The sequence below is a fragment of the Ambystoma mexicanum genome, chromosome 4q (genome assembly GCF_040938575.1).
Source record: "Ambystoma mexicanum isolate Mex_15411 chromosome 4q, UKY_AmexF1_1, whole genome shotgun sequence".
NCBI classification, from domain to species: domain Eukaryota; kingdom Metazoa; phylum Chordata; class Amphibia; order Caudata; family Ambystomatidae; genus Ambystoma; species Ambystoma mexicanum.
Genome location: NC_090928.1, coordinates 57,650,292 through 57,664,552, shown reverse-complemented (window position 1 = coordinate 57,664,552; position 14,261 = coordinate 57,650,292).

Here is a 14,261-nt window from a genome sequence, read left to right as displayed (position 1 = left end):
TCTTTGTAACTTAACGCCCCTCCTCACTCTGGGATAACAGTTCTCCGTAGGAAGCGCAATGCAAACACCAGGTAGATTAGGGGCTGACTGATCGCGTATCCTAACATTTTGTCACATAGTATGATGTCCATGATGAGGAGGTTTTGCTATATAAATATTTTTTCATGTGAAATGTTGTGAGACTGGAGCGAACACCCGTTGATGTCCGTTGTGCTACCTGTTTTAGACAATTGATATTAAAAAAGTTATGTTTTGCCAACTTCCTGAGTCAGTGTTATTATTGGTGTAAGAGTAAATTCTGCATCCCCAACCATCCAATAAATAGTTAACTTACTTAATAGGCTTACGGGTTCACTCCTTTCAATTTTGAGTTCCTTTCTCACTCGCTGTGGAGAGTGTGTTTTTAAATCCGCTATTTCCACTTTACCCAACCCTAAAGACACTGTTCTGCCAGAACAGACCCAGAGATTCAGATTACCAATCGAAACCCACTTCTGCTTTTATGCAGGGTTCGGAGAGTGGTAAACAATTCAGAATTTCGTTTTTTTATATGCACCCTCCACTTTAGGAGATTTTTGGTATTGACAAAGGGCAATAGGTGATCCACAATTAATTTCAAAAGAATATATTATTAGCACTTGGAAAGATGTTGAAGATTGCAATTTTCCCCCAAATCACCCCAGTGTCTTCTGTTGACTATGTGGGAATACAATTATTAAATAACCGGGACATTCTAGGGTTCTACTTATGGATGCCCACCCCAAGAACCTCTATAGGGAGCAATCAATTCATTCAAATAGAACCCCACCAAGAGTTTGTTCTGATGGAATCATGGACTTACTTTAGAATCTCTCTTGGTCCTGCACGGTGCATCAGGCTTCCTGGGTTATCTTATAGGAAGAATAGGGACCTGGTTGGACTGCTTCTCCAGACTTTGCTATTGAGGCACCCGGCATCAGCCGTTCTGACTGTGGTGGTGGATGGCCCTGAGCGCAGTCCTCCGCGTTCCATCTTTCTCCTAGTTTGGTTGGCTTAATGGCTGCTTAACTGTTCTGCTCTCAAGATCTCATTCCAGTGTCTCCTTGTCTTTTCTAAAGTTCTCCAGTGACTAATCATTTTCTTTCTGATCTGATGATCGCCTTTTCAACTGTGCGTCTGCTTTTATGCTAACCACACTCCAAAATATGTAAATTACGATTGACCGGCTCATGGGCTAATGATCATAATTGGACATCTATTGTGCTTCCCCCGACACAAGTCCTAGCCCCTTCCCTCTAATTGGCCCTTCGGTCTCTAGGCCACAATTCTGAGAGTTCTTGCCCCACCCATCTGACATTTTATTTCTCAACAACTTAGATCTGATTTAAAAAATCTCCAACATGGCACTTTTCTTCAATTTACTTGTAAGGGGTAAAACCCCATATATTTCTAAACTGATCTGATCATGCCGGTCACAATGAACTGTCTGGTGTCGGCACGCAAATGTGTGAATGACAGATTTCTGCAATTTCCCCAAAAAGGACTCAAGTGAAAATCTTGATCTTTTACAGACCGTTATCCGATTTCAATAACCTACCATATTCGTGACTCTCTGACCTGTAACCTTTTCAGGAAAGCTACAGTCACATTTTAGCATATAACTCTGGTTCCCAAGGTCATATTTTATGTGATTCCCGACAACAGAGGCCTTGTCATGTGCTTTCCGAAGATGTCAACCATCTCTGACTATTCTGGTGCCCCAGTGAATGAGCAAAATATGATCCCCCATATCATCCCAGGGGACCATTTAATTATATGCATATTATTAATTCAATCAAACAGAACATTTCTGTTCCCAGCCCTGTAGGTGGCATAGCCATCTATCTTTTCTTGACCTAGTCTGCAATGAAACATTGCTTTCAAGGTTAATGACCTGCGCATGTGTTTCCTTATCTGCTTGAACAGAGGGTTATAGCTCCGCCCCTGAATCATATGACATGTCAACTGTCAGCCAACCCAGCACCTTACCACAAATTACATTTCATTTTCAGTATTTTACATACATACATGAAAATTCATGTATGTATGTAAAATTTTACATACATAAAATTCATTTAGTATTTTTCAGAGTTCAAACATCCATGGACTGCATCATTATTTTCTCAGTGTTGATTAATTCACCCCAATAACCTCTGTCACAGGCTCAAGCTCCCACCCATTCCTGGCACTGTTGAGCTTCAACGTTTTTCCAGATAGTGAGTTGAAGGAGTTTTTGATCTTTCTGGTCTGATGGGGTTTGGGGGGAGATTTCTTTGGGTGTTTTAGCACAGGCTGAAATCTCTTCTTGTAGTGCTTTTAAATTCTGTATTTTTCTTAACACAAGACCTGCTTTAGTATTTTACATCACAACGTATGTATTTTTCTCCTGTACCATGCCATCAATGTCAAACCTTACGTTCTGAGAGATATTTATACATATTTAAATGACTCTGGCAATGGAGTTTCATGTTTCATGTGTTCATAGTTCCGTACAAGCTGTAAAATGCACAGACTTCTCCATGCTAGCTCTCTGTTTTAGCAAACCTGCACTTCAATGCATCAGTCACCTGTAATGGGAAGAAGGCCATATTTATTTTTGCCTCGTAACTCGAACACAGGGCACAATTCGTTTTTATTTTCCTTCTTCTGAAAACCCTATTTAGATGTCCTGTAGTTGAGCTAAATGCTGGCCTTTTGGTCTGATGTCCAATAGTTTTATTTCCAGATTTCTGCACCTCTGGGCTCAACATAGCTAGATGCAGTCCACTTATATACTTGTGCGGAAACCCATAACAGAGCCTCAATATCAGGCTGGGTTGGCAGGAAAGTTTTCTTTTAAGGTAATGGGCGTGAACCAAGCGGACAGGTCTACATTTAAAGAAACATGCAGATTTTTTAAGTCATTTTTAAATTCTATGCTATATCTGACCAGGAATGGAAGCTACGTAGAAAAGATGAAGGGTCCAATATATGGCTAGCTTGCTAGAAGTCCCTTCTGTACTTTGGACACTCAAATCAGACCAGACATGACTAGCATGGAATATATTTTCCTGGCAATGTGTAGAATGGTGCAGAGGAGGGGTGCTGGATCACATTCAGGGAGGCGATTGATTATACTTCAAAGTTTTTCCCGAAGTGTTATTTGGAACAATGTTTTTAACACACATGAACACTTTTTGGGGTCCACCTTTTTTCAGTGTGGAGGCTGGTTCTTACTCTGGTGCCAATTAATGGATGACCTCAAAGAGCGATAGTCACAGAAGATTCCTCATACTATATGGGGGCTTCTGTCCTTAGGCGTGGGGTGTATGGGACTGCTGCCCATTTCTGGGTTGGCGGTTTTGTTTCAGAAGAACCTGGGGCCACATTTCAGAGAGGAACTATTTTTTCTTCTTTTATTGACCTTCATAGGAAGTGTGTGGTCCCCGAGTTACAAATCACTCGCTGATGGTTCAAAAACAAAGTGTTCGTAAAAAATAATTAAAAACAAGGAACTTCATCCATAGTAGTGTTTGTATGGTCTAGTTCACGGGATATCCCTGGTTGATTTCTGGGATATCCTTAGTTAAAAGGTGGTCGACCAGTTTGGATAATGGCTATTTATCATCTTCTTCAGGACCGTGATTTTAGCTCGTCTCAGGGAGATCAAGGGTAGGTGAGGGGCGCGGAGGCCATCATCTCATCTACCTAAGAGAAAGAGAAAACCAATGTGGGTTTTGAGTCTTGAGGTCACTGTAATTTCTTATTCTTAATCTAATAAGGGAGTGCTTTTTTTGGTTATTCAGAATAAATTAATTAATGAACATTAGGATTATCTGAACAGAGGAGGGGTGGCCACCAGGACATGAAGGTTGGAGGGGAAGGATAGTGGAATGATCTAAGGAGCAGCTGTAGTTTGCAACAGTTCTTTTGGCAACAGCAACTATTTAAAGGTGTATTTTGTTGTCCGTACCTGTTGTATTCTTCTTTACTCTCGATCAAGAATGGCCTGTTCTTCATTTTTTCTCTCGAAGTGGGAGGTCTGGTTTCCATTTATCTCCTGGTTTCCCAGGGTATGGAGGTGGGTCTCCTTCCTGGGTCTTTTTATTTTTCCTTTTCTTTCCGTTTGAAGGGTCACCTTTGGACTCCTATCTGGTTGCGAGGCTGGAAGAAATTTGCATTACTTTTCCTAAAGAGAAGAGTAAAAAGAGTTATTTAGAATGTATGTTTAAACAGTTTCCACAGACAAACATTGCCTGTAATTTGAGACATTTACTCTTTAATATTTGCAATAAAAACACTATTCAATTTCTGTCAAACATTTTAGAGGAACTTTTATTTCAATTAGTCACCAGTTAGATATTTTATTTTGTTGCCTTCTTCTGGGATGGCAGCTTTTTAACTGATAGAAATAGACCGCATTCTCTTCCAGCTGTTCTCCATTAGTGATGCAGATTACAGGTCTGATTCATGGAATGTTTTCCTATGGCATTGCACCTTTATAAAACACTTCCATGAATCAGGCCCTATGTAGGCAACAGGTGATATTTTATCAATAGTCTCAAAACTGCTACGCCAAGATGGAAGGAATTTCCATTCCTTGGTTTGGTTCCTCTGAAAGTTATAGAGCTGGACCTTTTCACCTACCTCATACTCCTTTTTCGTGGTCTTCAAGCCATAGTATGACTATATCCCTTCAGCCGACTTCTCAAAGTTGCGCTGGGTATAAGTAAAAGTGTGCTGGAGGTACTTCTTTAGGTTATCAATATACTCATGAGTGGTGGATGCATTTATCAGAGTCTGCTCCTGAGTTCTATGGAGCACATGCTGAGGTAACACCATGTACTGTCCGTTCATCAGTTCAAATAGAGACATTGTAGTTTGCAAACGAAGGTGTAGACCTAAGAGCCCTCAGGATAAGCAGTAATTTAATATATCAACTGAGTCCAAAGTCAGCCACACATTTCTTCAGTATGGTCACAATGTTTTTTTTTTTAAACCGATTGAATATCCCACATCTTGGTCATCAGCTCACTGGTAAAATGACTCCCTCTATCTGATTTGGTTGTTCGTTAGCGTGGCAGCTGTGTCCACCTTACAATTTGGGGCAGAAGGATATCTACACACTTTGTAAATAAGCATGTTGTCGTCAACATAAACTTATTAAAAAGGAGTGTGAGGGGTCAGCAATGCGGACAACTTTTAGATGATTTCTCAAGATATGGCATTTTATTAAATCATAAATGTTCACAAACGTCTCACTATGCCTACTCTGACGAGGATTTCCCTGCCTATCAAAACTAAAGGAAAACATTTCATAGTAACTTCACAATGATATTCACAGTCTCTCTTGGTAAGCCCTGGGTGAATTTCCCTTCCCACGCTTCAAGATATATTTAACTCCAATGTTCAACAAAAGAAACAAGTACATCCGGGTTTGTAATACAATCTCAATTTAGTTCTTGGCTTCTTCAATGTTAAGGTAAAGTGTTGTCAACCAAAGTTCCAACAACAGAAAACGCTTTTCTTCTTGGTGAAATAAATCTTTCCACTTCCTCAAAAAAGCATCAATGTCATTCCCAGCCACGATGCATTGACAAATTCCAGTTGTCCAAGAACAACCACAGTTCTTGGTTAACACTCAGTAAATACAACTTCTGCAAAACATTAGAGAAACATAGTTCTTTAGTTAGGTATCTGTCAGGGTGACTTCACAACACAGCTAGGTCTACTTCTGCATCTTTCAACTCTGAGCAACTTCTACGAAGGTTCACGATGAGTCTACTACTCTGCCTCATAGTATTCCCACTTCCATTGTGCCACTGAAGTGTCAGATCTACTGACAACCAAATACACCAACACAGCTTAAGTACTTTGAGACTTAGTGTTCAGATATAACAAGATTCACTTTCTTGTACTCCCACACCCTTCATCTGAATATTCTTTCTCCAGAGGGGCAGCCTCTTTGCCTCTCTTGTCTGTCTGCCACAACAACAACAACCAAGAATTGCCTCGAGGACACCTGTCTACTTCCTATTGGCTTTCAAAATAAAAATCACAAGTAGCAAGTTTCCCTTCCCCAACATTGCCTTTATCCCTCTGCCTACTGTTGAAAATAATAATTAACCAGAAGTTTTGTTGCCACTCTCTTGGCTTCAGGTAATGCTTTCACGCCCTTCCCTTAGGCAAGGCTGATGTTCTATTCGGCTCACAGTTAGACTATTTTTTGTCTCTGGGAAAGGCTGGTTTCAGCCTTAATGGGGCACTACCTTGTTCACTCTTGGCTTGAGCAATGCTTGCTCTGTCCAACTTATAATGTTTCAAGACTTGACTTGTCTTATTGTAAACTGCTTAAATAAAGATTCAGAGGTCATCCTTCCTCACATAATCCTTTATTAGGCACACAGGACCACTTCTTTATGGCCTTTGCAAGGTTTTAAGCTAAACAATGGGGGTGATGGTAGTTTTTTTGTAGCTTTAACGCAAATGTTGCAGAATGTAAATGCGATTAATGTGATTTTGGGAGGGGACTTCAATGTGGTTTTAGAACCTGGACTTGATAAAAGTGTGGGGGGTGTGGACAATGCCAACGCTCTGAAAAGAACAGCATTAAAGAGACTAATTGATGAATGGAACCTCACAGATGTTTGGAGATTGCAAAACCCTTCTAGGAGACAATATACTTTCTTCTCTGCAAGGCATAATGCTTATTCAAGAATTGACCTCTTTATGACCTCTGGCCTCTGTACACAATCATTCCAAAGGGGTAACATCGGATCACTACTTGTTTCGGACCATGCTCCAATCTCCATAGTCTTGCGATTGACCTTCCCGGTTCCTAGGTCTAACACCTGGCGGATGAATGTCTCCCTCTTGGACGATGAAATTGTGGACAAAATTGTTCAAGAAGCGAGATTCTTTATATCTGTGAATTGGACTGGTGAAGTCCGGGTGGAGTTTGTGTGGGAAGCCTTCAAATCATATATGCGAGGATTGTTGATTGGTTTGTCCAGCAAAAGGAAAAAAATGAGAGATGCAGAAGTGAAAAAGCTTATTGTGGACATTCAGGATCTTGAGAGAAATAATATGCAAAACTTTTCAGATGAGACTATTAAAATATTGAAGCAGAAAAGGAGACGATTGGAAGATTTGTATTCTTCGAAGGCTGAGTGGTTGCTTTTTAGAACCAAAAGCAACTACTATGAAAAAGGAGAAAAATGTGATCGACTTCTGGCACATCGGTTGAGGGTTATGGACAGTGTCAGATCTGTCAATGCAGTGGAAAGACAGGATGGGTTGGTGACTTTTGATCCTGTGGAGATTAATGCAGCATTTCTGTCGTATTATAAAACCCTGTACTCTTCAGAGATCAACTTATCTGAGCGTAGAATTGGTCAATTCATTGATGACTGCCATCTGAAGAAAGTGAGTTTGGAATCCTTGGAGTGTATGGAAAGAGATTTGAACGTGGAGGATCTCAGGTTGACTGCTTATGCGCTGAATTCTGGGAAGTGTCCAGGCCCGGATGGGCTACCAGCTGAACTTTTCAAAATTTTCCCAGAAGAGGTGTTTGCTTTGATGCTAGAGATGCTGCGCGCCTCTTTGAGGAATGGGTGCCTTCCAAGTTCAACAAGACATGCTTCAATCTCCGTTTTTCTGAAGGAGGGACGATCACCAGTGAAAACTGGCAGCTATAGGCCGATCAGTTTATTGAACACGGACAACAAGATTTTCGCCAAGGCGTTAGCTTTGAGGATTGAGAATGCGCTGATGGATATCATAGATGTAGGCCAATCTGGATTTGTAAAAGGCAGACATGTTTCAGAAAATGTGAGAAGATTGTTGCTGACACTGTATGAAAGCAAAGAACACCATAATGATGTGGTGACGTTGTCCTTGGATGCTGAGAAAGCTTTCGACCGTATTGAATGGACATATCTTTTAAGTACATTGAAAGGCTTTGGTTTTGGAGATACCATGATCGGATGGATAAGACTGCTGTATTCCCGGCCGACTGCTTGTGTTCGGACTAATGGCATGGACTCGGGCATTTTTGAACTTGGGAGAGGGACGAGGCAAGGCTGTCCACTGTCGCCAATTCTGTTTGTGATCGCCATGGAATTGCTGGCAGTGAGGATAAGAGAAGAGGATAGAATTGAGGGCGTACGCTTTGGTGCAGCCTCCCAGAAAGTTTGGTTGTATGCGGATGACATGCTGGTGGTGGTTCAGAATGTGGAGAGCTCCATTCCTGTGCTGATGGAGTTGATCGATGTGTTCAACAAGGTTTCTGGATACAAGATCAATTGGACCAAGTCGGAAGCGCTGCCGGCATCAACCACTTGCACTGTTTTGAAGATGCAGGGTTTTCCCTTTAAGTGGTGTCCGAATAAGATGAGATACCTTGGGATTTGGCTAACGAATGATGTCTCGAAAATAATGGATGTCAATATTACACATGTGATTCAATCTTTGGAGGTGGACCTGAAGAGATGGAATGCACTTAAATTGAGTCTCTGGGGGAGAGTGAATGCCATCAAAATGACATCAACACCGCGAATCAACTATGTGCTCAGTGTGCTTCCCCTGGACGTAAAGAAGGGCCATTGGTGGAAAATTGAGAGTTTAATCCAGTCTTTTCTCTGGGAGAACAAACAGCCACGCCTCAGCTTGTGGAAATTGCAGCTGCCCCAAGACTGTGGAGGTTTGGGGGTTCCTGACTTTGAGAATTATCATTTGGCCTTTGGAGCCAGGCATCTGGTTCCATTTATTGAAGATTCGGAGGATGTTTGGACGCTGGCGGAATCAAGTAGTTCTTCTCCGTTGCCGCCTAGGGCCATACTGTCCACGGTGGATGGATCTGGTTATCGCTCATTTCCGCCGACAAGATTCCTGAGAACTTGTTGGAGGGAACTATGGAAGAAAAGTAAGCGTAAGGTATGTGATAATGATTACATACCTATCTGGTTGAATCCAGGTATTTTGCTGAATGGGAGGCCGCTATTGTGGTTGAACTGGCTCCTGAGTGGTGTACTATGGTTGAGTGATCTGATGGAAGACGGCAAATGGATCAGCTATAGAAGACTTTCACAAATTAAAGATCTCAGAGACTGTACAGTGGGTGAATACAGAAAATTGAGAGGTTTGCTGCGGAACCAGAGAACTGTTGATGGCGGTGGTTGGCAGTTATGGCTACCTGAATATAAGACATTAGGTGGTATGGCGTCCAAAGTATATAGAAATCTGAGCCAACAGTACACGCCAGCAGAGGGGTTGTTAACTAAGTGGTCTGAGGTCCTTGGCTCTGATATGACTGTGGAGAGGTGGAGGTTTCTTTGTAAAAACGTAACTCTGACATCCATTAATCTTGGACAACAATGCCGCCAAATCAAAATTCTTAATAGAGTGTTTTGGACTCCCCAGAGACTTTATGCGAGAGGGATGATTGACTCAGAGTCCTGTTGGAGGTGTAAGCATGATGTCGGCTCCTTTGAACACTTGATCTGGGACTGTTATGAACTGAGGACATTTTGGAGGAGTGTCACTGAAAAGATTAATGAGGTTCTATTACTGCAAGAGGATTTTGATTATAACACTATCATCTTGGGTGAGGATGATAAAGTGGAAGATCTCACTTATCCACAGAAATGCTGGTTTTTTAGCAAAAATTCTGCGAAAAAAATTGTTTTGAGAAAATGGAAATGTGATGAGAGACCGACCTGTTCAGAATGGGTGGAGGACTTGAGGCAAGTTGCCAGAATTGAGAAGGTTATCCTTCGCAGGAACAAAAAGTTGAAATTGTTTGATGATATGTGGGGTGGGTTTTTGGATGACATGTGATAATAAGTTGGCCTGTTTTGCTTTTTAGATTCTGTGAAGGTTGGGGATGGATATGGGGTGTGGATTCTATGCAATGAGTTCTACGATTACAATGCTGATAAGTTTGTTGCTTGTATGTTTTCTATAAAATTCAATAAACTTAATAATAAAAAAAAAAAAAACAATGCATTGTCACTGTGTTTTCTCCTTAAGTGTGTGAAAGGGAGAATGCTTGGTCAAACGCAAGTGCTACAATTCAAGAGTTCTATTGTCAAATACTTAATCAAATTTGCATAACTTCTACTCATAAGCAAGTGATTATTTAGCTGGATACTGTTGTCAGCAGTGCTTGCGAAAGGAATCAACACCCGGCTCTCCTCACCGGCTTCTCAGTTTCCTTTCTCTGTGTGCTGCACATCATCCACGACTGCTAGCTACACTTGGGACCGACATCTTTCCTCTTTGAAGGAATCTCTGGTCCTGACACAATTAAGAAGTCCCTTCTCGCTCTCGAGACTCACGGCTTCAGAGCAACATTTCGCCAGTGTCTGATACCCTTCCTGCTATACAATCTCTGCCATTGGGTTCACATGGGGAAGGGCAGTATTCCTGCACGCCTTCCGCTGCACAGCCTCTGCACATCAGAGTTTGAGGCAACAGGACCCTCATAGGACAAGCAGGTGAAATCTGCTGCAGAGTCCTGTTGTCCCTTCTGTTCTCCCACTTCTGCCTGGATTGCCAACTGCTTCTGCTGAATACACTCCAACCACAGTTCCAGCTCCTTCTAACTGCCTGCACCTGAAGGGTCCTTTTAAGCCTCACAGCTTCCCTCCGGTGTAGGCCATAAGGCTTAATTGCCTGACTACTACAATATGCCTCTTCAACCTTCTTCCTCGTCCCAGTACTTATGGGATTATGCGACTTGTAGTCCTTAACAAAAAATAGTTCATTTTGGCCACTTCTTATTTTTAAGGGTAGATTAATTTCCCTTAAAGGTATTTAGCGATGCATCATGAGAATTGTTAAAGAGGAAGACAATGTATTTAAGGTGACATTTTTAAAGTCCCTTCCATTATACCTTTGGGAGTAAGGAGGATGTGTATCCTTAGGTGCCTTAAATTGTCTGTTCTTGAGGGTTGTTCCGATTTTATATGTCACCCATGCCTAAAGCCACATATTTTATATGTGGTTTAGATCCATCAAAACGACAATAGGCCATTGCATGCTTTGGCAACTTTAAAAGGTTCTCCCCTTTAAAGCACAAATACTGCATCTCATACCACAGGATATCCTCACCATCCTGGTCTCCGCGCAGGTGATCTTCCCACAGTACACCCCCAAGTGCCTGCCTTTCCTGGGCCACAGGAGAAGAGAATTTAGGAAGGGTTTTAATGTAGGATTCATAGAAATCACATGAGCAAATCACTGGCCCGATGAAATTGACTTGCAAATGTGTCCAGGGTAGTGTCATTCCCCTTTTTGGTAGGGGAGCTTGATGTGTGGGAAATTCAGCACACATGAGGCACTGCTTTAGATACGTGCTGAGGTCCTGGCCCATATGTGGCCAGTATGCAACTTCTCGGAAGATTTCAAATATCTTGTGAAAACCCCCATGACCGGCTGTAGCAGCGTCATGGGCATGATTCAGCATCATAGAATGAGGTAGGTACCACCCATTGGTCACATCCAAATAGTGATCTCTTTACCAATAAACTGTCTTGAAAACATTTTGGAAAATGCCATCAACACGCGGACAACCCCCTTTTTTAGGTATAATCACTGGGTCTACAATATGAATAGAATTTTCAAATATGGTCCTCTTTTTGTGCAATGATCAAATGTACATCCGGGGCATCCCTGTTGGCATGAGTTCTAGACATGGTCACAGCCTGAATTTCTCCCAGCAGGGATTACGTATCTATGAAGTCTTACTTTATAGATCCAGTTTTAGCAAGCTGGTCAGCCGGCTGCTCCCAGTCTTACCCAAAGACCCTGCATTTTGGAATGACCACTAATCTTTTTCCAATAGATGGTCATCCCATTAGAGTTCACTATATTATCAATGGACTGGATCAGTTTCTCATGTTTTAATGGTATGTTAGCAAAAAGCATGCCTCTATTCTTCCAATTGATCAGGCGCTCCACAAACCCATTTCTGACGTAGTCAGTCACTGATTATCCCCAGTTCTTTGGGTTGGTGGTGTATCACAGTGAGGATGGCTTGATATACGGCCATCAACTCCACCACCCGACTACTTCAGGGTCCTATTTTAGGACTAGCAGAGGGTTCAGGGAGATCCTTAACCGACGCATTCCCAATGCAGACACTTACTTTTTACATCATAGTTGACATGGTAGGAGCACCCGTCCACATGAACTGTCAGTATCCCCTGGCACAGGTCTTCTTCACAGACCTTGTGTGCAGAAACTTGGTATGCCTCCATATCGTCTTTGGATATTAGAGTTTCTTCCTTAAGACTGTTTCCTTGAGCACAAAAATGCAATTCTGTTAATCCTTGCGCAAGAGTACTCTTGTTTTGGCCACATCTGATCTCCACAGGAAAGCCTTGAATGGACAGAATGCAGGAAGTAATTTTGGAATTTGATCCATTACCAGCTTGTATTCTGTCAATTTGTTAATCCTGCAAGGTTTGGTGAGGAGTCGCTATAATGATGTGTTCCCCTGGATAAACAGGAGCTGGTTTTTTAATGCCCATGCCCTTGCCAGGAGTGCCTTCTCACAATTGTTGACATTTTCCTCCACAGAGGAAAAAGATTTGCTTGAGTAAGAGATAACTTTGTAATAAAAGCACGACAAGGTCAACAATCTGCTGTTCCTTATTCTAAATGGGGTAAACCAAACAACTTGACTGAGTGTTATTTTCAGTTGCTTAACTGCCTCAGATTGTTCCGGACCCCACTTTCACTTGACTTCAGCCATTAATGTACCAGGGGCCGAGTGACCTCTATGTAGTCCTCAATTAACTTTCTACTCTAATTAATGAGTCCAAGATGGCTTCTCAATTCTCGCAAAGTGGTAGGGTCTTTTAATCTCAATGCTTCTACCGTTTTCCCCTGGGGGTTAAGACACTCAGGAGTGATTTTATGCCTGAGAATGTTCACTCTGGACTTAGACCATTATGCCTTCTGAAAAGGACAGTTTTGCTCCAGCTTTCTGCAACTGGGCCAGAACATAGCGAATTTCTGCAATATGTTCCTCCACAGTTGAGCTCTTGATATTTACTTACGGCAGGTTTCCCCTTTCGCCCAAGTCGGGCATGTCCTTATGAAGGAATATATTGAACTTATTTCTAGAGTTTATATAATCAAAGGGTGTTTGGGTCCACATATAATGCTGCCCCCACCCCAGAGGTAAGGGCAAGCTTGGACTGGTCTTCCTTACTCATGGGCACCAACCAGTAAACAGTCAAATCAGTGGCTGACAACACTTTTGACCCATGAATCTGCGCCAGCCATTGATTGATGTAGGGGCTGGCCATCTTGACATGTCGACCAGTTGGTTGAACTCCCTCAAGTCTGCACATATTTTCCATTGCCCATTGGGCTTCAGTATCCCCAGTACAGGGTTGTTAAAGGTACTGCAGATCGGAAGAATTATCCCAAAGGATTCCAAGTTCTTGATCATCTCTGAGTGACTCCATATATGTGAGAGATAACCGGTATTGTTGGACGAATACTGGAGCCATCTCTCTTTAGGTATTGCAGTCGAATGAACTGATGTATGTTCACAATCAAAAGAATCTACTGAAGAAAAGTCTAGAAATACCTGTTTCAGCTGCTTTCTCTGTTCCTCAATCTCAATCTCACAGGCATCAGCAAGATTGATCCATTCCTCGACCACCTGCCTGAAACCTGCAAAAACCTCAGGCTTGGAAATCCCAGCAGTATCCTCCAGTTGTGAGGAGAGATCCCTTTTAATGGTGTTTAAATGGGCATGAGGTTCCATTGATCCGAGGTGGTGATGAGGCATACCTATTGACGCAGTTACCTAAGAATATAAACATTGATTATTTTTAAATGAGAATAAATATGGGGTGCCCCAATAGGAATGAGAGCAGTTACAGTGCAATGTGCACTAATATTGCTAACAAGTAATGTTTGTAGATCCTGCCATCACCATGGCCCCAGAGCGCTTTAGATTGTCTGATAATTTGGCAGAGCGATGTCTCAGCATGATAAAGCGTGCATCAAATTGCACAAGAAGGCTATTACATGATACTGAGAATTTATTTTGGCAGGGAAATGGCAATTTTTTGCAGTGACGACTAGCGCCGCAACATTGTATTTTAGCAGTATTATGCGTTGGATGTGGAATGGTGTGTGATTTACTATATCAGTGAATATGTGGTTGCTGGCATCAGAACCAATGCGTTTGGCTAATAGAGGGACACTGCCGTAGTAGATGGAGCAAACTGTGTATATGCATA